Genomic DNA, 24,321 nt, shown 5'->3' on the forward strand with positions numbered 1-24,321 from the left:
ACAGCAAACAAACTAACTCTTAAGACCAAAACGACACTTTATCACAGGTCTAGATCTAAGAGGCCACAGCAAGACTAGTTCACTTTCGTTATGGGAAACTGTAAATGATACAAGAAATACACAAAGAACAAACACAGTTTTTTTATACAACCGAGGCGGAATAGTGGCAAGGAAATTTGATTTCAAATAGGCACATTGACTGGTAACAGGCAGCAAAAACAAGGGTGAAAACAGGGCAAGAAACAGCAGGAACCCCCAGTAGCACAAGGCAAGACTGGTCCAGTGCAGGTGGGACACTGTCTGTTTGACCTTCAACGCAGGTAGCCCCTTCGGGAACTGCGCTGAAATGCAGACAACCTTCACAGCAGTTGCACTGAAGAACGAAACTTTCGTTTCTCTTGGTTTCCGGGTCACAGATTGCTCAAAAATTCAAAGTTTTTGGCCAAATCAGAAGCTATTAGTCAAGGACACACTAAGGGATGACAAGGAGGATGAAAAGCTATCACTAAGAGCTTATTAGAGTCCTTGTGGATCAACTCTTCAAACCATAAACTTGCCCAGAAACTGAGCTAGAGTAGCTGCCCTCTACTTTGCATTTGAAAGATCCAAATGCAGTTCGATTCGGTACTCCCTTTGTTTATGAAATGAATAGCAAAAACACAAACAACCAACAAGATATGCTCCCCAGCGGAGTCGCCAATTTGTTGTTGGGAAAAGTATCCAATACGGAATGACCCTATCCCACTCTAAGGGTGATAGTACCTCAGCAACAACCGAATGCAAAGCTATTCAAGATTACTTCTTTATGAGATGTAAGAGAGGGGAGAAAGAGATCCACTAACCATTATCTTCCTCTAATGTTTGATCCAATCTTCTCTCCTTGCTGCTTGCTCCCAGCTCCTTGCTCTTTCACTGGCCCAGCTACACAAAGATCCTACAAAAGCACAAGAAAGGGAAACTACAAGAAGCATACATCCATAACTGATTCAAGGATTAGAATAAATCAAATATACAAGCATCAATACGTCACAAAGACACATGCATATAGAAAAACCTCAAATGCTTTATTAATGGAAGAAGTAAAGTTCTGAGAGTGTTACAACCATAATAGGCCCAATCCAGCAACACCTCCCAGCAGAAAGAAATCTCCTCTTCACCTCCCTCAAAGCAATCACCCAATAGTTCTATACTCAAACCAACAGCACTTCCTTACATTCACAAGATTCCAGCCTCTATAGACCTCATGAGAGAGCTCTATATATAGGAGATTTGGAGAAAGGATGAGTCAGCTTGAGTTTGGCATGAAGCTGACTAGTGTCCTCTCCCACTTCAGTTATACTTCAGTTCTTGAGTCCACTTGGAGTTTCTTGCTTCCACTTGGAGATCTAGATCCTCTTACTCATCACAAGGCGAATTCCCTGATCCAAGTGTCATTTTGGAAGCTTCCTGGGCATTTGACACCTTGCAGAATGACTGTGCCACTTGGCCAATCTCGCCCAGCGGAGGTAGCCTTCATTAGATTTGACATTCAGCATAGGTACAGAGTGGAGCAGTTGACATTCAGCGCAGATGCTCAGTGGAGCAGTTGACATGATCCAGAATTAGCTTGTTTTTTAGTGTTTTCAGGTGGAGAACTGATTTTTAGTGCTGTGGTTTGCTGACCTTGTTCCTCTAGGGGTAGGAACAACATGTTTAGGGACTTTGGATCCCTTAGATTATCGACATTTCATGCTTCATGCTGTAAGGCACAAAAATGTCTATAACAGCTCCTTTGTACTCAACATTTGTTGATGATAAATAAATGGTAGCTTGCTTCTTGCTTGACCAACAAATAATTTGGTTCAGATCCCAAACTAAGTACATAACCTAAGGTGGAGTTTCTATCAATGTTGTCACTATCCCAACATGAATTGATGAACACAATGAGTTCCAAAGAAAAATTTGCTGCATAATGAATCACATAGGTGATTTTCCCCTAGACATATCGAAGGATGCACCTTGCAGCTTTCTAGTGTAACTTAAGTGGCTCTTGCATGTATCTAGAAACTTCTCCTATGGCATATGAGATATCAAGAAGAGGGTGAGTGAGATAAAGAAGACTTCCCACAAGCTAACGGTACAATGTGTAATCAACCAATGGTGTTTCTTTTCCATTCTCAAGATTTGTCCCTGATAAGAAAGGTGTGGATGTTGGCTTGTAGTCACTCATGCGAAATCCTTCCAAAATATCTCTAGCATAATTTTGTTGATAAATAGTCATCCAAGAACCACTTTTATTGATATCTAGTCCAAGGAATAAATTTGGCAATTCGTGTATGTCATAGAAAACTGCTTATGCATTGCAGTGTTAATCTGACTAGTGACAGAACTTGAAGTACCTGTTATCAAAAGATGATTTGCGTAGAGTAATATGATCAACAAGGAGTCAATTTTCTTCAAAAAATAAACGTTCGAATCATATTTTTAGTGTACTAAATCTTGAGATAACAAATAAGAATCCATCTTTGCATACCACACTCTAGATGCCTGCTTAACGCAATAGAGAGACTTCTTTAGTTTACATACCAGAGATGAATTTTTCACGTATCCTTGTGGATGATCCATGTATATTTCCTCCTCAAGGTCGCATGATGAAAGAAAATCTTTACATCCATATGATGCACCTCACATCCTCTTGTTGCTACAATGGAGAGAGCTGGCTGAATGGAATCCATTTTTTCCACTAAAGAAAAAGTCTCATCATATTCAATGCCGTGTACCTACTAAAAACATTTCACCACCAACCATGCCTTATATAGGCTAACTTGTCCATCTTCTACTTTCCTCGTCAAGTAAACCCACTTGTAGCTCACAAGTTTACAATTGGAAGGTAGTCGAACTAGATCCCAAGTCTGGTTCTCAATGAGAGAGGTGTATTCCTTATCCATAGTTGCTTCCCATTCAGGATGCCCAAATTCTTCCGAATAAGTCTATGGATCATGTGAATGCATCATATAAGTGTGGATGTGCATGCATGGATCGATAATGAAGAGTTCTTGTGGATCTTCCTCAAAATGAGATATAGTGGTAGGATCATCTAGGATATCACTCATGCTATGTTATTTTTGTGCTAAAAGCGGTCAAGAAACTTCTGAACTACATAAGGAAGTATGATCTCGATTTCAACAACTGGTGGTCCAAAAAGTGTCGGAGGAAAAGGATCATCTAGATCAAAATTCTGATCTGAAGTTTCATATGCATACTTATTAATTAATGGTGAAAAAAACTTTGTAACAGGTTCATCTAGTGGTTCATGAAAAGCATCTTCGTCAAAATTTACACTCCTTGCAATAAGGAGCACTTCAGTGTTGATATCAAGAAATTTGTACCCTTTAAATTCATCAGAATATCCAACAAACATGCATGCATTACATTGAGGCTCCAAAGCCTTTCTATTCTTTGTAGGAATGTGAGCCCATGCTCGAGATCTGAAAATATAGAAATGACTAACTTCTGGTTGCATGCCAGCCCAAGCCTCAAAAGGTGTTTTTCTCATAACATATTTACGATGATATATATTTTGGATGTATGGGGCACACTTGATAGCTTCAACCCATAATTTTGATGAAAGATATCTTTCATGCAACATGCAATTGGCCATATCTTTCAAATATCTATTCTTCCTTTTAGCCACCACATTTTGATGCGAAGTGTAAGGAATTGTATGCCGAAACTATATGCTTACTTCATTACAAATGTTTTTGATATTTTTGTTAACATATTCCTTCCCATTATATGTTTGGAGTATCTTGATGCATTTTCCAAACTAATTTTTTATGTCTTCTTTGAAAATATTTAGATGTTGAAAAACTTCAGACTTGAATTTCAAGAAGTAAACCCAAGTGAATCTCGTGTAATCATCTATAAATGGCAACACATATCATGCTTTTCTCATTTAAAGTATAATAAATAGACCCATGAGATCACTATGTAAAATCTCTAAAGGTGAAGATGCTCTTCGGCAGCCACTTCTCGAACTTGTATTATGGATGATTTCCAAGAGCACATCCATTACAAACACCATTTGAAAATTCAATGGTCGACAATCATTTAATAATCCTTTTATTGCTAAGTTGATGCATATATATGAAATTAAAGTGCCCAAATCTCTCATGCCAATCCCACTTTGTTCATTTGCATTCATAAGTAGCAAAATAGAATCTGATTGAGGAACAAAATCAGAAAATGTATATAGACGAGATTGATCATTTAACTTCCGAGATTCAATCTTCAAGTTCATTTTCATATCGTAAACCTTTATGGAATTAGGGGTAAATTCCACTTTCCTTCTGGTGCCTGTGTGTGTCATCTCATACACTGGAAGAAGATTCATAAGGAGTCTTGGAATATGCAAGACATTCTCAAAACTTCCATATTCGAATCACACTCTTCCTTGTCCATTTCCTTCAACTACGGAATTCCCCCCATGTGAATAGGAGGTCCAAAGTATGCATGTAGAAAAGAAAAGGATTCCTTTAAAGAAGCCATATGATGTGAAGATCCTAAATTGATGATCCATTCTTGCGGTCTGGAATGAGGGGCAATCAAAGCATGACCATTACCCCTTGTTTCTAAGGGTGTTTCCTCCATCTTTTTCTTGGCACTTTCAATGTGAGGACCAAGATTATTTTGTTGAAGAATCTTTGTCATGAGATAAATAGTCCTTTCCATGCAAGAGGATTCATAATGATAACCTCTATTACAATAAGGACACTTGGAGTTTACTTTAGTTCCATTCTTACCCTTGGAGCTAGAAGAACCATCTGGATGTTTTGGATTTCCTCCCTTTCTTGGATGTGGATCTCTTGCCTTTCCTTTGCCTTTGGATTGCTGATTTGGTTTCGAGTTGAACTTTCCTTTCTCATGCATGGCAAGTGCATGTGCATTTGGAGACTTTAATGAACCCGTTTTGATGAGCTTATCCTACTCATGAATGAGAGACTCAATAAATAGATACATTTGAGAATCTCCCATTTATGTCCAATTCCAAGTTTAATTATATGAAATGTAGAAATGAAAACAACATATTCAAGGCCTAATGTGGAAAAAATAGAAAGGATCAACTAAATTTCCTGTTTCACTACTACATGTATGGGGGTTTTAAGACAATATTTGAGTCAATTGTCTTAACTTAATACAAAAAGAAACTTGTGTATTGTCTTAAATATTGTCTCTAAGCGGGTGTCTCAAAATATAATGTCTCAAAAATTAGTCTCTATAAATACAATATAGAACACATATTATTATTATCTCTATAAAGACAAGAATTATTGTCTATTAAGAGACAATTTGATTTGTCTCTCTAGAGACAATTTGATTTGTCTCTCTAGAGACAACTTCATTTGTGTCTCTTTAGAGACAATTACATTTTTTGTCTTTTTAGAGACAATAGCTGAGATTAAAAACATATTGTCTCTATAGAGACTATATGTCCATAATTCAAACTATTGACTCTTAGAGACAATATAAAAAACTATTTGAAAATAAATAAATAAAATCATTTTGAATGTTCTTTCAAAGTAGTTTCACATTCAAAGTTCACAAATAGTACTCATGTATGAGAGAAACCACCACAGAAATTCATGTCTGATAGAAACTAGCGCATATGGGTTATTAATATTACCTTTATTTAGCAAGAGGGGATTCAATTCATTACTAAATTTACATCGAAGTTTTACTACTTCAAATGGGAGTCAAAAGTTTGGATTTAAGATGCTACCTTAGCTTTGATAAGTGTTCCATCTCCCAGTTTTACTATAGTTAAAGAAGAATTTGTAGACTGTTGAATGGAAATGGCTTTAGATTTAGACAATGCGAATCTTTATGCAGAAATCAATCAAGAGCCCAATTAATGAAATGGCAATACCTTTATGTGTTCGACAGACAACATACCCACAAGAGTACTCATGCAGGCTTGATGGCCACAGTTATCAACTATGTAAACCAATTTCAGAGTTAAAATAAATCCTCAGACATAGCTAGAATTTTCAGAGAAAGTTTTAACAAGCCATAATATATTACAAGAAACAATCATCGCAACTAGTATTTCCCCCAACAATACACAACGAAAGGCACTTGATCGTTCTTGAAATATTTGAAGAGTACAAAAAGTTCTTGTGCAAAATGTGCAAGAATATATAACGGAAAAAAATGTCTTAGCATATAAAAATAGCTCTGTAATGCAGTTGAACCAAGATAGCTTAGCCAACTCCACCAATGAAAACATCTGCACAGTACCCAAATCACATATAGAGAGATGCGATAATGCTATTCTAAGCCCCAAATACAAATCGGAATTAAATGTCGGAACTCAAGAGAAAAATCCAATGATACAAAACTAAGTGAATCCGCCAATCCCTAAATATGCAAAAGCATCTTAACAAAGCTATTCAAAAGCATCATCATCGTCATCTGGAAGGGGTTAGGCCATAGTTGCTACAAGTTCTGCCTCATACTTGACAACATAAAAGATTGTAAGCCAAAGTTTCAATCTTTTAGAAATGGAACAAATTATTTCAATAACAGTTAACAAAAATTAATAAGAAAATAGCATTCTACTTACTGTTGCTGGGTTGCAAGGTCTATCTGAACCTCAGGAGGAGCAAGAGCAGGTGACTTCACAAAATCAAGGTTTAGATCCCTATAAAAATAACCCATTATAGAATCAATGCAAATTTTTTAATATAACATTCATATTAGGGAGCATCAGAAACTAGATTAAAGGCACACCCTGAGAGCTTCCGTGCCAAGTACAGGAATGGCTTCTCAAAGTTGTAGTTACTTTTTGTAGATATCTCGTAGTACTGAAGGTTCTTATTTCTATGAAAAGTAACTTGCTTAGCTTTCACTTGCCTATTCTTCACATCAACCTTGTTTCCACAAAGAACAATAGGAATGTTTTCACACACCCTGAAATTCACAAAGATATTTAGCTATTCGGTTCAAGCATTTGTGCCACCACACAATTAAGGAACCTTCATTTCTACTTAGAGATCCAACCCCATTGAAAAAGAGATACCTGCAAAGATCTCTGTGCCATGTTGGGACATTATTGTAAGTCAATCATGTAGTAACATCAAACATGATAACTTCACATTGCCCATGAATACTACAACAAACAAAATCCCAATCAGTAAATAAGAAGGAAACAAATAAATAGAAGTGGAAAAACATGGAACCCTCGCCAATTCAATCAGGAAAATGCCAACAGAAATAGGAAAAGCAAACCAATATTGATCAAAACAACCAATAGCAAAGTCTATCTATAAATTCAAAATTTAACTAAATTAAAATTCAAATAAATATAAGTGGAAAAATACAGAACCCTCGCCAATTCAACAAGGAAAATGCCAATAGAAGCAGGAAAAGCAAACCAGTATTGATCAAAACAACCAATAACATAGTCTGTCTATAAATTCAAAACTAAATTAAATTAAAATTCAAAACAAAGAGACATAAATGAGTAAAATAGAGTGCTGATAAAAAGGAACCAAAAAAGGGCTCATAGTTACTCCATTGTCGTTGATATTGAGGTTAAAAGGTGTTGCTATTGAGCCCACACTACATACATATCAACACAGGAAAATAGAATTGATAAGTCGAAAGTTCTCTTGGGATCGATCCAAGTTTAAATCCATGTAGGACCTTTTTAAACAAAAGGTTGAAAAGGCACCCCAAAAGCTCAAATGTACAGTGCTCCAATAAACAAGTGTCTACTACACCTGCAGAGGATGACGAAAAACACTACTTTCATAAAGTCCCAAGAGACCGCTCCTCTACTAAAGGATCCAACAAAGAGAATTATGACAAGGCATGAATAAGATTCTTCATATTAAGGAAAAGATTCAGTTCCTAGAATCCCAAAAAATAAGTATAAGCAATTAATGGTGGTTGAATCTCCTAGAGTGATTTAATCAGAAAATTGATTTTAAGAAGGTAAGGAAAAAGAAAGGGGAAATAAAAAAATTTCCCTTAACACTTAAGGCATTATATTATCTTTCTAATTTACACAACCCAAGATATGCCCATTGATGAAGAAAATCATATTTGAAGTTTTGTCCATGGGCATATTTATGGTAAAGACTGTAGACCAAACTACAGAACCACCAAAAATTGGATCTAATATTTGTAATTTTTTGTTGGGCTGCCCAGATCCTTGTTGCACTATTCCTGTTATATATGCTCCACTTAATAGCCCAAATTCTCTCCATCTCCTCTCCTCCACATATTTCTTCAGTGCTTCTTCAATTCTTTTGCCTTCTTCTAGACCATTTGCGATTGTCATTGCTTCTCCCAAGCACCTTCCTAGCACCACTACATCCTCAAGTGTAGAACATCCACCTTGTACTAAGTCTGGAGTCATAGGATGCATTACATCCCCTGCAACACAGACATTTCCCTTACATAGTTTTCTGAATAACACTGCCCATGGCCACCTCAAGCTGAGTACGTTAATGTTAAAGTGTTTATTTGAGTTTTCTTTACTATATCTAGAATCTCCTCTGGATAGTCTCGAAGTATTTCCAATGCATTTTCCAATATACTCTTTGGATCACATCCAATATCTGAATCTGCAACACATCCAATTAGGCATGCCTTATATTCTTGTTATTTTCTGTCAAATAGTGCACAGAGCTTGTGACTACTATATGAGGATTATAATATCAAGATAAAAAATTCAAACGCAACGCAGTTGTTCAAAATTATCTGAAAGGAATATAATAGAAAGTTTCAATGATTTTTGAAGAATCTTTTTTTAAGATTGATGATTTCCTGCACCTACACATGATCCATAGAACAATTATAACAAAGGGTGCTATAATATTATACCACAAGGAAGTGAACTCCGGGTTGTGAACCAGTAAACATCCTTCTCATTGCATGGAACAAAACCTGCCCACAAATGTTCTCCCCAAAATAGTTGTGCCTTTGGCCCAAACTTATATCCTTCACGGTACGTTGCCAATCCCCTAATAGCAGATCCCCTAGAAAGACTAGGTGCTAGAAGACCCAGCCATTCAACGACTACGGAATTCCCTCCATCACAACCTATCAGTACCTGTGAGTAGAAAACAATTCCAAATGGTTGAGAGAAACATGATAACATAGAAGATAAATTTAATGATAAAACTTGCATTCAACAGACCCCTGTTGTTTTATCTCAAATACAAAATGACATCTAGTACTCGTGTATGAGAGAAACCACCACAGAAATTCCTGTCTCATAGAAACCAGTGCATATGGGTTATTAATATTACCTTTGTTTAGCAAGAGGGGATTCAATTCATTACTAAATTTACGCCAGGGAAAATTTTAAGAACCCCCCCTAAATTTACATGTATAATAAATGGGCGATTCTCCATGGTATATAGGAAAAATGGAAGGCGATTTTATCAATAATATGATATGTATATATAATTTTTTGACGAATCTCTCACCAGGCATGGCGAATATTTTACTCAATTATAAAATCTTGTGTTTATTGAATACAAAAATGAAATCATTGCATTTCTTTAAAATATCTTTTGAAATCAAAATTACCGAAATTACATATCCATAACCTAGTGGGTGTAGGATAAAATTCACCCGTGCCATTCACAGAAAGCATGAGGAAAAACCTAATACTATATATAAAACCAAGAAAAATTCAAATTCATCACTTCTAGGGACCTCGTAACCACCTTGCCAATACACAAGTATGTTCCTATTTGCAATTAGAAAAATTACCCAAATTACAATTTGTTTACTCCACTTCTAGGGACCTCGTAACTACCCTGGCAATACACAAGTATGTTCCCATTTGCAATTAGAAAAATTACCCAAATTACAATCAGTTTACTCGAGCATATGTTGGAAAGTTATAGAAGGATGACTAGTGCAATCAATCCATTCCTTTTAGCCCTGAATTTGTTTCAGTTTAAAACAGAAGTATACAAATATACTTGTCCAATGTCTATGATTTAACCATTCACCTTAAGATGTTTTTACAATATAATTTCCTAAGTCTATTTAATATCTTCATTATCATAAAAACCAACCTATATCCATCTTAACTCCACATCTACCACTCTTAGGGGGATGAAATCTATTTATCCCTCTGAGCACTTGGTAGACCCAGAATTAAGATGGACCTAAGATAGAATTTCCCCTTTAAATAGTCTATGCTCACATGAATACCATAGGTCAATACCATGGGTTATCATAAACCTGGAGGTTAAAAATTACTATTAGTAATTTATAAAATTAATAAAATTAATAGTTGATTTTTATTTTATTTTTATTTTAACCAAGCTAAAATGTTTAACATACATTAAATTACAACATCCATTTTTACTCTTGATCGGATCAAATATTTTTTCACTCTATGCTAGTTTGCTTAGTAGATCCAGAGTAAAGATGGATCTATGCTGGTTTAATTCCCCCATTTAAATAGGCTACATTCCAAGTGAATACCATGGGTCAATACCATGTGCCATTTTATAATGTTTTTTTGCATGGTATTAATAACAATCTAGTCCATGGTATTTGTCCCATAGTATAAATATAAGGTAACTTATGGAGTAAATACAAAAAAATGTTTTATTTGTTTACCATACCTCTCGTTTATTTATATTTTTATTAATTTACTATACCATTCATAAATACAAGGTGACCTATGGAGTAAATATAAAAAAAATGTTTTATTTGTTTACCATACCTCTCCCTTATTTATATTTTTATTAATTTACCATACCTCTTTTACAAATATGGTATTTGGCCCATACGATCCACTTAAATAAAACCTCTTTCTTGAGCCTTCATAAATAGAACGAGGGTTATGGACTAAATATAAAAAGAGGTTTTATTTATTTACCATGTGTCTAGTTTATTTATATTTTTATTTATTTACCATACCTTTTGAGTAAGTATAAAAAGACGTTTTATTTATTTCCCATACCTCCACTTTACTTATATTTTTATTTGTTTACACCATTGCATGTATATAAGGTGACTTATGGAGTAAGAATAAAAAATGCTTTATTTATTTACCATACCTCTCATTTATTTTATATTTTTATTAATTTACCATACCTCTTTTATATTTATGGTATTTGGGCCTTTGGCCCATAGGATTCACTTAAATAAAACCTATTCTTGAAAATGGGCGAATGGATTCACTTAAGTAAAACCTATTCTTCAAAATGGGCGAATGGAAGGTTGTAACTCCTGATTTCAAGCGCTAAATTTACCTTTTTTACCCTCTCCCTTAAAATAAGGTGGGCTATTTGAGGTGATTTGTAAAAATGTACTATGATACAAAATTTTTGCCCACTAAAAATTTAAAACCCCTTAATTTCGCCAAAGGGCGAACATTCACCCCTAAAATCACCCCTAATTTATGCCCAAGTTTTACTACTTCAAATGGGAGTCAGAAGTTTGGATTTAAGATGCTACCTTAGCTTTGATAAGCGTTCCATCTCCCAGTTTTACTATATTTAAAGAATAATATGTAGACTGTTTAATGGAAACAACTTTAGCATTCAATCTGATCGTTCTTAGAGCCAATTCTTTTGCAAGGGTATCTAGAAGCACACTGCTTTGCATGCATCGAACTTCATGATTTCCATTGATAGACAGGAAAAGTACTTAGTATTACAAAGCATGTGAAAAAAAGATGACCAAAATAGTTAATTGGATAGAAAGCACATCATGTCATAGTGACAATGAGGGACTGCTGAAGCCATCTCCTAGATGTAGAAATGACCAGGAGCAGAAATAAAGAATACAAATAGGTATACCCTAGACAAAGAAGGAGCAGATGAAGCATTAAAGCTGAAACAGAGAAGCAGAAGCATTAATCTGAAAGAACCAACCAGACTAAAAAGTGAGGGATTTAAAACGAGAAGCATTGGATAACAAAATGGGAAAATCAAGAAAAAATCCAATGTAAGTGAGATTTGTGTTTAAAATAGAAGTTTAAGGTACTGTCTAGATGCGAAATAAAAAGCTACTTGATATCAATATGGATAGCCATATTTTTTCTCCTCTATTTTATTATGTTGTTTTTGGATACTAGGTTTCATAGGTGCTCTGATTGCAAATAATGTTAAGAATGTTGTGCCCAATAAGAATTGGCTTATATGATTTTGAATTTCTATTGGTTAAACTTAGGGTTCATGTACAGTGATATGGGGTTTAACGGTAAGTTTCGTTGGGTGAAACCCACGAGACGGAGGTTCAAATCTCGTTGAGTACATGGCCTGTTGTGTCTTGGCTAGAAGAGTAGGCGACCCCAGAGTGGACGTCTCGGCTCTTGTTGAGGCATAAGTTCTTGCTATGTGTGGCTTGCAGGTTGCTGCACCTAGCCTAGGTTTATAGTGGCAGCCAGTTGGATTTGATCCTGGGCCTGCCCAGGATAACTCTCACCAGTTACCGATTGTCCTAGTGTTAAAAAAAAAAAAAAAACTTAGGGCTCACACCTTTTAGGAGTCCATATTCTAGCATGGCATGGACTATCTGCCATGGAAGACCCCTCTAGTGAGCCCTACGGTTATTGTAATCTTGAAAATATTCAAATGAATATGGGCATTTTTCTAACTGTCCACTGGGTGCACCTATATCAGCCCCCTATAAACTATAAAACTAAAAACCTATTACTCTAAATGCAACGTTGCATGCCTTGAGATAAGTTGTGTGTTGGCCATTGTGGTCTTATTGTTTTGGTGATCAAATCCTGAATGCATGAGGGCAGAAACAATAATACGGTGAGCTTTTACAATTTCTACATCTATGTTTACTATGGTCTTGCATGCTTTCCGAGACATTTATCAGCCAAGAGTTATGCTGGCGTACTTACCATTTTCCAAAGCTAGTGTACGAGAGCTGTTTGGTAAATGCTAAAGGGAAGGAAGTCACCTGTGCCCTCTAAATTGGCATCCAAGAAGCTAAATTATAGTGGGAAGAGCAGCTGGAGGTAAAGTACAGAGGATTAAATTGAATGATATAATGACAATGCCCCTGTAACTGGGGATGCTTCAGGAGAAGGGACTTTGCAACACCGAGAACATCGAGAGCCCTCCATAGTAGTCTGCATACACAGATGATAGTTTGAATATATTGACTAGTCACTAAACAAAGAATGTAACTTATGAATTCATGAGGTAAGTGCTAGAATGCAAGGTTTAGAGCATACAGACAAATAAAGAGTATAATTGAGTAATTCCTAATGAGCAGCTAAAGTAGCTTACTTTAAATTGTGAGTCTCCTTATATCTTCTACTCTAAACGCAACGCTGCATGCCTTGAGATAAGTTGTGTGTTGGCCATTGTGGTCTTATTGTTTTGGCGATCAAATCCTAAATGCATGAGGGTAGAAACAATAATAGAGTGAACTTTTACAATTTCTACATCTATGTTTCCTATGGTCTTGCGTGCTTTCCAAGACATTTATCAGCCAAGAGTTATGCTAGCATACTTACCATTTTCCAAAGCCGGTGTACGAGAGTTGTTTGGTAATAGTTAATGGGATAGAAAGTACATCATGTCATAGTGGCAATGAGGGAGTGCTAAAGCAATCTCTTAGCTGCAGAAACAATAATATGTTGAGATTTTACAATCTCTACATCTATGTTTGCTATGGTCTTGCATGCCTTCCGAGACATTTATCAACCAAGAGTTATGCTGGCATACTTACCATTATCCAAAGCCAGTGTATGAGAGTTGTTTGGTAAATGCTGAAGGGAAGGAAGTAACCTGTGCCCTGTAAATTGGCATACAAGAAGCTAAATTATAGTGGGAAGAGCAGCTAGAGGTAAAGTACAGAGGATCAAATTAAATGACGTAATGACAATACCCCTATAACTGCGGATGCTTCAGGCGAAGGGACTTTGCAACACCGAGAACATCGAGAGCCCTCCATAGTAGTCTACATACACAAATAATAGTTTGAATATATCAACTAGTCACTAAACAAAGAATGCAACTTATGAATTCATGAGGCAAGTGCTAGAATGCAGGGTTTGGAGCATACAGATAAATAAAGAGTATAATTGAGTAATTCCTAATGAACAGATAAAGTAGCTTACTTTAAATTGTGAGTCTCCTTATAGCTTCTACTCTAAATGCAATGCTACATGCCTTGAGATAAGTTGTGTGTTGGCCATTGTGGTCTTATTGTTTTGGCAATCAAATGCTGAATGCATGAGGGCAGAAACAATAATACGACGAGATTTTATAATTTCTACATTTATGTTTGCTATGGTTTTGGATGCTTTCCGAGACATTTATCAGCCAAGAGTTATGTTTTCGTACTTACCATTTTCCAAAGCTGGTGTACGAGAGCTATTTGGTTAATGCTAAAGGGAAGGAAGTCACCTGTGCCCTCTAAATTGGCATACAAGAAGCTAAATTATAGTGGGAAGAGTAGCTGTAGGTAAAGTACAGAGGATCAAATTGAATGATGTAATGACAATACCCCTGTAACTGCGGATGCTTCATGTGAAGGGACTCTGCAACACTGAGAACATCGAGAGCCCTCCATAGTAGTCTGCATACACAAATAATAGTTTGAATATATCAACTAGTCACTAAACACAAAATGTAAATTATGGATTCAAGAGGCAAGTGCTAGAATGCAGGGTTTGGAGCATACAGATAAATAAAGAGTATAATTGAGTAATCCCTAATGAACAGCTAAAGTATCTTACTTTAAATTGTGAGTCTCCTTATAGCTTCTACTCTAAACACAATGTTGCATGCTTTAAGATAAGTTGTGTGTTGGCCATTGTGGTCTTATTGTTTTAGCGATCAAATCCTGAATGCAAGAGGGCGGAAACAATAATACGGTGAGCTTTTATAATTTCTACATCTATGTTTGCTATGGTCTTGCATGCCTTCCAAGACATTTATCAGCCAAGAGTTATGCTGGCGTACTTACCATTTTCCAAAGCCGGTGTACGAGAGCTGTTTGGTAAATGCTGAAGGGAAGTAAGTCACTTGTGCCCTGTAAATTGGCATACAAGAAGCTAAATTATAATGGGAAGAGCAGCTGGAGGTAAAGTACAGAGGATCAAATTGAATGATGTAATGAAAATACCCTTGTAACTGCGGATGCTTCAAGTCAAGGGACTCTGCAACACCGAGAACATCGAGAGCCCTCCATAGTAGTCTATAGACACAAATGATAGTTTGAATATATTGTCTAGTCGCTAAACAAAGAATGTAAATTATGAATTCATGAGGCAAGTGCTAGAATGCAGGGTTTGGAGCATACAGATAAATAAATAATATAATTGAGTAATTCCTAATGAACAGCTAAAGTAGCTTACTTTAAATTGTGAGTCTCCTTATAGCTTCTATAACAATGTGTAAAGCCCCTAGATCCTTGTTGCACTATTCCTATTATATATGCTCCACTTATCAGCCCAAATGCTCTCTATCTCCTCTCCTCCACATATTTCTTTAGTGCTGCTTCAATTCTTTTGTCTTCTTCTAGATCATTCGTGATTGTGATTGCTTCTCCCAAGCACCTTCCTAGCACCACTGCATCCTCAAGTGTAGAACATCCACCTTGTCCTAAGTCTGGAGTCATAGGATGCATTGCATCCCCTACAACACAGACATTTCCCTTACATAGTTCTCCGAATAACACTGCCCATGGCCACCTCAAGCTAAGTGTGTTAATGTTAAAGTGTTTATTTGAGTTTTTTTTACTATATCCAGAACCTCCTCTGGATATTCTCGAAGTCTTTCCATTGCATTTTCCAATATACTCTTTGGATCACGTCCAATATCTGAATCTACAACACATCCAGTTAGGCATGCCTTATATTCTTGTTATTTTCTGTCAAATAGTTCACAGAGCTTGTGACTACTATATGAGGATTATAATATCAAGATAAAAAAATTAAAATGCAACGCAATTGTTCAAAATTATCTGAAAGGAATATAATAGAAGGTTTCAATAATTTCTGAAGAATCTTTTTTTAAGATTGATGATTTCCTGCACCTACACATGATCCACAGAACAATTATAACAAAGGGTGCTATAATATTATACCACAAGGAAGTGAACTCTGGGTTGTGAACCAGTAAACATCCTTCTCATTGCATGGAACAAAACCTGCCCTCAAATGTTCTCCCCAAAATAGCTGCACCTTTGGCCCAAACTTATGTCCTTCAGGGTATGTTGCCAATCCCCTAATAACAGATCTCCCAGAAAGACTAGGGGCTGGAAGACCTAGCCATTCAGTGACTACGAAATTCCCTCCATCACAACCTATCAGTACCTGTGAGTAGAAACAAATTCCAAATGGTTGAGAGAAACATGATAACATAGAAGATAGATTTAATGATCAAACTTGCATTCAACAGACCCCTATTATTTTTTCTCAAATACAAAAGGACATCTAGTACTGGTGTATGAGAGAAACCACCATATAAATTCCTGTTTGATAGAAACCAGCGCATATGGGTTATTAATATTACCTTTGTTTAGCAAGAGGGGATTCAATTCATTACTAAATTTACGCCGAAGTTTTACTACTTCAAATGGGAGTCAGAAGTTTGGATTTAAGATGCTACCTTAGCTTTGATAAGCGTTCCATCTCCCAGTTTTACTATAGTTAAGGAAGAATATGTAGACTTTTGAATGGAAATGACTTTAACATTGAATCTAATTGTTCCTGGAGCCAATTCTTTTGCAAGGCTATCCAGGAGCACACTCCTTTGCACGCATAGAACTTAATGATTTCCACTGATAGACAAGAAAAGTACTTAGTATTACAAAGCATGTGAAAAAAAGATGACCAAAATAGTTAATGGGATAGAAAGTACATCATGTCATAGTGGCAATGAGGAAGTGCTGAAGCCATCTCGTAGATGTAGAAATGATCAGGAACAGAAATAAAGAATACAAACAGGTATATCCTTGACAGAGAAGCAACAGGTGAAGCATTAAAGCTGAAACAGAGAAGCAAAAGCATTAATCTGAAGGAACCAACCAAATTAAAAAGTGAGGGATTTGAGATGAGAAGCATTGGATAACAAAATGGGAAAATCAAGAAAACATCCAATGTAAGTAAGTTTTTTTTTTTAAATGGAAGTTTAAGGTACCCTCTAGATGTGAAATAGGAATCTACCTGATATCAATTTAGATAGCCATATTTTTTCTCCACTGTTTTATTATGTTGTTTTTGGATACCAGGTTTCATAGGTGTTGTGATTGCAAAGAATGTTAAGAATGTTGTGCCCAATAAGAATTGGCTTATATGATTTTGAATTTCTATTGGTTAAACTCAGGGTTCACACCTTTTAGGAGTCCATATTCTATCATGGCATGGACTATCTGCCATGGAAGACCCCTTTAGTGAGCCCTACAGTCATTGTAATCTTGAAAATATTCAAATAAATATGGACATTTTTCTAACTGTCCACTGGGTGCACCTATATCAACCCCTTGTAAATGGTAAAATTAAAAGCTAAAAACCTATCGAGGCTTAGAATACATCCTCTGGCCACAAGGTTTGGAAATGTTGGTAGCCTTACATTTATAGCAAGACATCGACATCCTCCCTTATGAATCTTGATAAAAAAAATAGCACAAGCATTTGTATGAAGAGACTCGAGCATTAGAAAAGGACTGACAGGAAATAGATGAGTGCATGTTTTGTGCATGCTCCATCTCATAAATAGAACGAATGTGTAACAATTGTATATACCTATTACCCAGTTGGATGTGAAAAATGGCGTATATATAGAGCATATACATGAATTAGAATTGTAGTAGAATAAAAAATGCATGGAAATGCTAGCAACCTTAGATTTCTAGCAAAATCAATGATACGAATATATATAATTTCATGAATTAGAGTTGTAGCACCTCAAAAATGTTTGGAAATGCTGGCAGTCTAGGACTAATAGAAAAAAAAACATTGAGCATCATCACTTGCGAGCCTCAATAAAGCAATGGCGAGGGAATTTGTATGAAGAGACTCTGACATTCGCTAAAGACTAACTGAAAATAGATGCGTGTGCTTTGTATGCTCCAACTCCTGAACAAAAGGGAAGACCAACAGCCCTATTCCATGGTGAATGTAAAAAATGGTGGATGTACAGCATGTATACAGGAATTGCAAAAAAAAATTAAAATAGGATATAAATACACCCTGGGCATACATCCACTCAGTGCAAGGTAAAATGGACGGAAGTATACACATGTATATGCCGAATCGAGATAGAGATGAAAGAATCCTTTCATTCAGAGGTGGATGAGGAAAGTGTGATTCTCCTCCATTTCTTGGAACTTCAGCACTAGGTGGAACAGGTATCTTTGCTCGACCATCAGCACTACGTGGAGTCATGTTTGAATATAGTAAAACAAGTGTCTTCACTTCAACTAAATGTGTAACAGGACTACCAGTTGATCCTTGGTAGATTACAATTGATTGGACCTGCAATTGGGTGAATTACATAAACGATCAAAACCAAAAACTTATGTTTGTATATGAGATAAAAATCCAAGAATATTTCAAGGACATATAGGCAAGCAACCAAATAACTAGCAATTGTCCCAAAAGGTACAAAGAGAGGTCGATAGGATTATTAAATTGGAATTGTTGAATTTTTCTAGAAGAGTTAATTGGTTTGTGGGAAACCTTTTTTTCTTGGACTAGATCATTGTGCAATTATTTTTCTTTAGATGTTTTATTTATATCTATATTACAAGGAACACATTGAGTGTCTTATTTCATTTTAGAGTAAGTTAAGCACTTAAAATCAAGAGGTTAAGTTAATTACCCAAAATCAAGAAACCTTTATAGATGGCCATTAGCCAAGCATATATAAAGAATACATCTCATTCATATGCAATACCAGATCCATATTTTCTTTTCTCTGAGTAAAATTTCAAAAGCATGAACACATGCCATTTCATATGCACAATAAACCCAACTTATGAAATTTCAATGCTTGGATGCATCCCATTCATATGCTACAGTAAACCCATATTTTCCTTAAATTTCAATCCATAAACACATCCATTCATGAGCCATAACAGAACCACAAAAAACAAAACCCATCCTTGCAATGCCAGAGCTTTATCCCCATTCAAAAGCAAAGAAGTAGCAAATATAAACAGCAGTGTTCCACAGTCTTAACTACGCAAACCAATCATTGCCATCTGAAAAATCAAGAAAATAAAGATGATGACCAGTTAAGGAGATGATAGTGACCCTTTTTCTGGCCTTCTTCGGCCGCCTTTCGCCTAGGAGGCTTCATTCTCACACACATAAAGAAGAATGTCGACTTCAAAAGCTGCAACATTGTCCTACGGCGGAACAAAATTGGACAACCCAGTTCTGGAAATAGGATCTACCTAAGATTTCCCCCAGTGGCAATCTGATCAGAGTTTTTGCATAATAGGTCCAGGTACTTTATGTGCCCTCTACTTTATAATCGAAGGTTGTGTCTCACAATGACGGAAGGTCTTGTCACTTGCCCAATAAAAATGGAAAGGAAGACATTCAAACATATCCGTTGATTAGAAGCAGATATGCAATCAAGAAATGATTCACGCTCCCCTGGAAAAATGATGAAATGAAGAGCTCATCTTGCTCAGAAACCTATCTTGAAGATGCAAACATACCATGGAGCCAATTTCCAATTTAGAGAATTGAAGACCATTTCCAAAGATCCATGTAGATATCTTCGAACACACTCGCTTGAGAATAACTCATCTTGAAAGAAATAGGGATTTTTTATAACACAGTAAAGCTCAAGGAAAAAAAGCTACCAGATGTCTCAAGAATGATGTGGAGAGAAGAATTGGACCTCTCTTATGCAGAATCACTCCAAAATGATTTCCACCTTGGAGATTTTGAAGGAGCATGGGAAGTCACAACTGACTGCCTATCAAACTCAAACCATGCTTTAATAACAAAATAAATATAACATGTCCTCCTACTGACACAAGATGTGAATTGATACTCTGTTTCAATTTCTGAGATGAGAGAATTACTTATGAGAATATTTAAGATATCTACACATTCAGACTGAGGTGGAATTCATCAAATGTTTAAGTTCCCTCCCTCCCTTCAGAAAACCCAAACAACAATCATTTATCGGTCGCCCAAAGGATGAAAACATAGACCCATGGACAAAAAAGTAAAATATTGAACAATCTACCTGGCTGGTGGGTAGGTGAAGCAGATGATAATTACTACTGAAAACCCTATAAGTCCCATCCATCTATTCGATTCCATGATCTCAACATGCCCATGCCCTATCCATTTTTTTCTGCTAGAAAAATAAATAAATAAATAAACACCTGAAAAAATAGAAAACCATTGGAATCAGATGTATGAAATCAAATATTGTTAATGATTAACATATAGCATCACAAAATAGATACAACAATGTCAGGTTTCTTGTACAGTCCAATCATAAGTTGCTTTAGAATAACAATTTAACATTTGGTAGAGTAGATGAAATGAGAATACTATGAATAGAAATATCTGCAAACAAATTCCATGAGACATTCTTCTTTCTCATAGCATAGCAAGAGCCATTCATGGATATGCTCATGATCCCATGATGTTTATCAACTACTATGATTCCTTCTGACATACATTCCCCACTCTCAACACTTCTACTTAATGAATATGGTTGGTTAGAACTCTATGAAATGAATCAGGACCAATTTCCCTAATTAATTTAGATGTAAGGTATCAATCTACATGTACCTGGTCATATGGAAATAATATATTGATGTGCAAAGCAGCTCACAAATCACAGCATATCTATTTCATGCCTTGCAAAAACTTGTAAACTCAACCATTGAGATAAAATAATGAAATTAAACAACATTTTGAGCTGTTAAAAATAGAAGGAACGAAGGCCAAGTACTATGTAATCCACGAAGTCCACCAAGTGAAAAGGCTAGCTGGCTTGGCTACTCACCAACAAAAAAAAATTAACCAACCAGCAGAAGCACAATATTTACCTAGCAGGAAGAAGCAGAGAACTATCACTGTGAACCCTAAATCCTGCACTACCTCCTCCATTTTTCTTTGATTTGGTTGGACCGCTTGTAAAATTTGGAAGCCATCAAAATTGAATGACGAATGACATCAATTATTGCCATTAATCGAGTTGCCCTCCAATATTACATTTATGGGCAACAAAATAAATATAACAAGATCCAACTCTATTTTAAATTCCAAGATGAGAGAATTACATGACGGAAATATTTAAGATGATAGGATCTGCACATTCAGACTCCAGCGGAGTACATTGAATGTTTGATTGTCCTACCTCCCAATAACCTGAACAGCAGTGATTTATTCGTCACCCAATGGGTGAAAAGCAGAAAATCTAACCAAGTTTGGGTCTGCGTCTCAGCTGGATTGGACGAGAAGACGTCGAACCAGATCAAGTGCAGGTAGTTTTAATTGACAGTATTAGTATTCATATACAGATTACAATTAACAGTTTTGCAGATTTCAGAAGATCTTGGAAATTTGATGGTCATGAGATGAATTCATACATTTCTATCAAATTTCTAAAATATCCCTAAATCTGAAATAAGGACTTCAGGTGAATAGCATCAATTCATATTTTAATCACAATTAACCAAAAGTCTGTATAGTTGATTGCAGATTCCAAAATATTCTGAAAATTTGATTTGATAGATATAGTTAAATTAACTGTGCTTAAAATCAATAACAGTAAATGTTTTCGAAATATGTACTTATTGATTGATCCATATGGAGTTAAAGATTTATAGTTGAAGCCGAAAACTTGGGTTACATTATCAAAGTTTGGATGCTGTGCAACTAATGTCCAGTCTGTGTAGTTCATTTTGTAATTGAAATTTGTCACTATGATATTCACTCTCCAGTACTCTTTGTAATTCAACTTCAGATGCCAGTGTACTCTGATCAGGGACATATGACGGGTGCACTGTAGAAGTGGTGGCTGCAAGGTGTTTGTGGCAAAATTTTTCCCTAGCAACTTAAGAACTGGTGAATTGGTACTTCATCAAATTAACAGCACAGTTTAGAATCTGATGCATCTACATTTGGTAGAAGATCAGGATTTTTTTGCCGAATTTAATTTGATTGAAGATTTTAAGAATATTTTGAAATCTTATTAATAGTAACCTAATTACATATTTATTGGATTTTAAAATATTTTACCAATCTGCCATAAAGATAGAAATGACTTCGTATTGTTGAAAATATTTTGGAATGTAATGAACCAGAAAGAAAAAAGAAGTTGCTGCTATCGGTCAGATTTTAAAATATTTCACAAATATGCAAATTTAAAATTAATTGAATGAATTTGCAAGGGAATAAGAATCATACTCAATACAAGCAGGTTGAGTTATGTTGTTCCAGCAAGCGCGGGCACAAGTAGGGCAGGGTGTTATAGTATCATTATAGAACTATGATAAGTAGACACAGCATATTGAACTTTTCTCAGCCAGGAACTGAGAATATGTGCATGTTACATTCCATGTCATTGCACAAGGACAATGAAAATTCAAATATAAGACTTAGCCAGCTAAAAGTGAAACACATAACATTCACAAATATATAAATTATGAGGGATTATAATAGTGTATTACTCAGAATTTGAGTGGTTCTGCGGCGATCTAGACTAAAGAACAGGCTGGGTTTAACAATCTTAGCAGGGCCACAATTATAACCCGGTCCTTGAGCCTTCAAAGTGAAATTCTTTGGAAATTTGACAGTTTTGTTAGTGGTCCCTAAATTCCCACACTAACTTGGAAGGATGCGATGGAATTTGGAGGATCCTGAGCCCAAGATGCCAATGCTCCACCTTTGCAGCAGTTAGTAAATTGCTGATTGTAAGGCACACCTGGTAAGAGATCAACAACGGTGGGGTCCTTCTTGCAACAATGTGGAACACCTGCCTTCGATTTGGAGCAATCTCCTTGCTCTGTTGTTTGGCCACCAACCACAGCCCAGATGACCTCCTTTTTTGCTCAATGCTAACCATGGCGGTACTGCTGAAAATTGTGCATGGTCATGGCCACCTACAGAGGGAAGCTCATTCAACTCAGCAAAGAGTAAAATAAGTTCTAGCATAAAGATTTTCAGGGATTTTTTAGTAAATTGTACCAATGTTTCTAGTGAATACTTAATTTCAGGGACATAAAGCTAATTAAAAACGAGTGAAGCATTTACTCAAAATATCAAACATACCAATCAATACAACACAATTTAACATAAATTTTCATCAATATGAAAACAAACTCTACCTGACTTGAAGGTTTTCCAAATTTTTCATCATGTCAAGCTTTGAGAATTTAACTTATAGGCTACTAGGAATGAAATTCAGAAAAGTTCAACATCTATTTTAGGAAAATGAGGAAAGGGAATTATAATTCAAGACCTATTTGATGAAAGGGCATTATTTGCAACATATCCATCTGCAGTCCAAGACACAATATCACATTTGATCGTTATGTTACTATTTGGATCCAGTGGATCATAAGCACCTGTAAAGCATACAATGTAGATAAATTTTAAGTTAATATTGTATTCATATCCTTGATAAGGATGGAAAAGTTTAAGAATGGAAATTGATCTTAAAACTTAAAATTTTGCCGAATTCTATGGTAAAAATAAGTTTATATTATAAATCTTGGCATATTATAGAAAACAAACTGCAAAATTTAAACATGTAAAATGGAAATTAGCAAAATTTAACCCCTAAATTGAAACATCACCTGCAGATGAAAATGCAATAGCCAAGATAGTTAATGCCAAGAAAAACCCAGCTGCATTCCTGATCAACATATGGCAATTCTGCATGCAACTTCTTCCCTCTAAAGACTTTAACTCTCTTCTCTCCATGATGCCTTTGATATTATTAATTAATGAATCAGGTAGAAACCCTATAGGAAGAGTTCAACAACCCTTCTGAGTAGTTGCAGCTCCACAAATGCAATGGGAATGGGAATGGAGAAAACATTAGTTTATGATGAAGAACTAATAACTAAAGTGTATAAACTTGAATGCCTGTAATGGTTGGTTGTTTCATTCTTCAAACAGAGTAGTGAAAGTGGAGAAGAACAGTGCTTGCCAAAAGGCAGGGAAGAAGAACAGCAACAACAACTGGCAGACCAAAGAAACTATTAACTCTAAGGCCAAGAGTGACATAAAAGAATGGTAAAAAGCAGTAAAAACTCAACCGATATTTGGAAAAAGCAGTCACACTTCAAATCAACGGTTGAAAGTGTCTCACTTGATCAAACGGAGTAGGGTAAAAGTGTTGACAA

At 35.8% G+C, this 24,321-nt stretch overlaps 3 pseudogenes; all 3 read right to left on the reverse strand.

Annotated features, from left to right (window-relative positions):
* Positions 1-2,110: 2,110 nt before the first annotated feature.
* Positions 2,111-14,299, reverse strand: LOC149206576 (monooxygenase 2-like; annotated as a pseudogene).
* A 1,040-nt stretch (positions 14,300-15,339) lies between these two features.
* Positions 15,340-18,376, reverse strand: LOC149206577 (monooxygenase 2-like; annotated as a pseudogene).
* A 3,247-nt stretch (positions 18,377-21,623) lies between these two features.
* LOC149206578 (protein COBRA-like) lies at positions 21,624-23,896 on the reverse strand (annotated as a pseudogene).
* Positions 23,897-24,321: the final 425 nt, after the last annotated feature.

Source organism: Pinus tabuliformis, chromosome 1_2 (assembly GCF_031772625.1).
Source record: "Pinus tabuliformis cultivar Carrire ecotype Pingquan chromosome 1_2, CPIR1, whole genome shotgun sequence".
NCBI lineage: Eukaryota > Viridiplantae > Streptophyta > Pinopsida > Pinales > Pinaceae > Pinus > Pinus tabuliformis.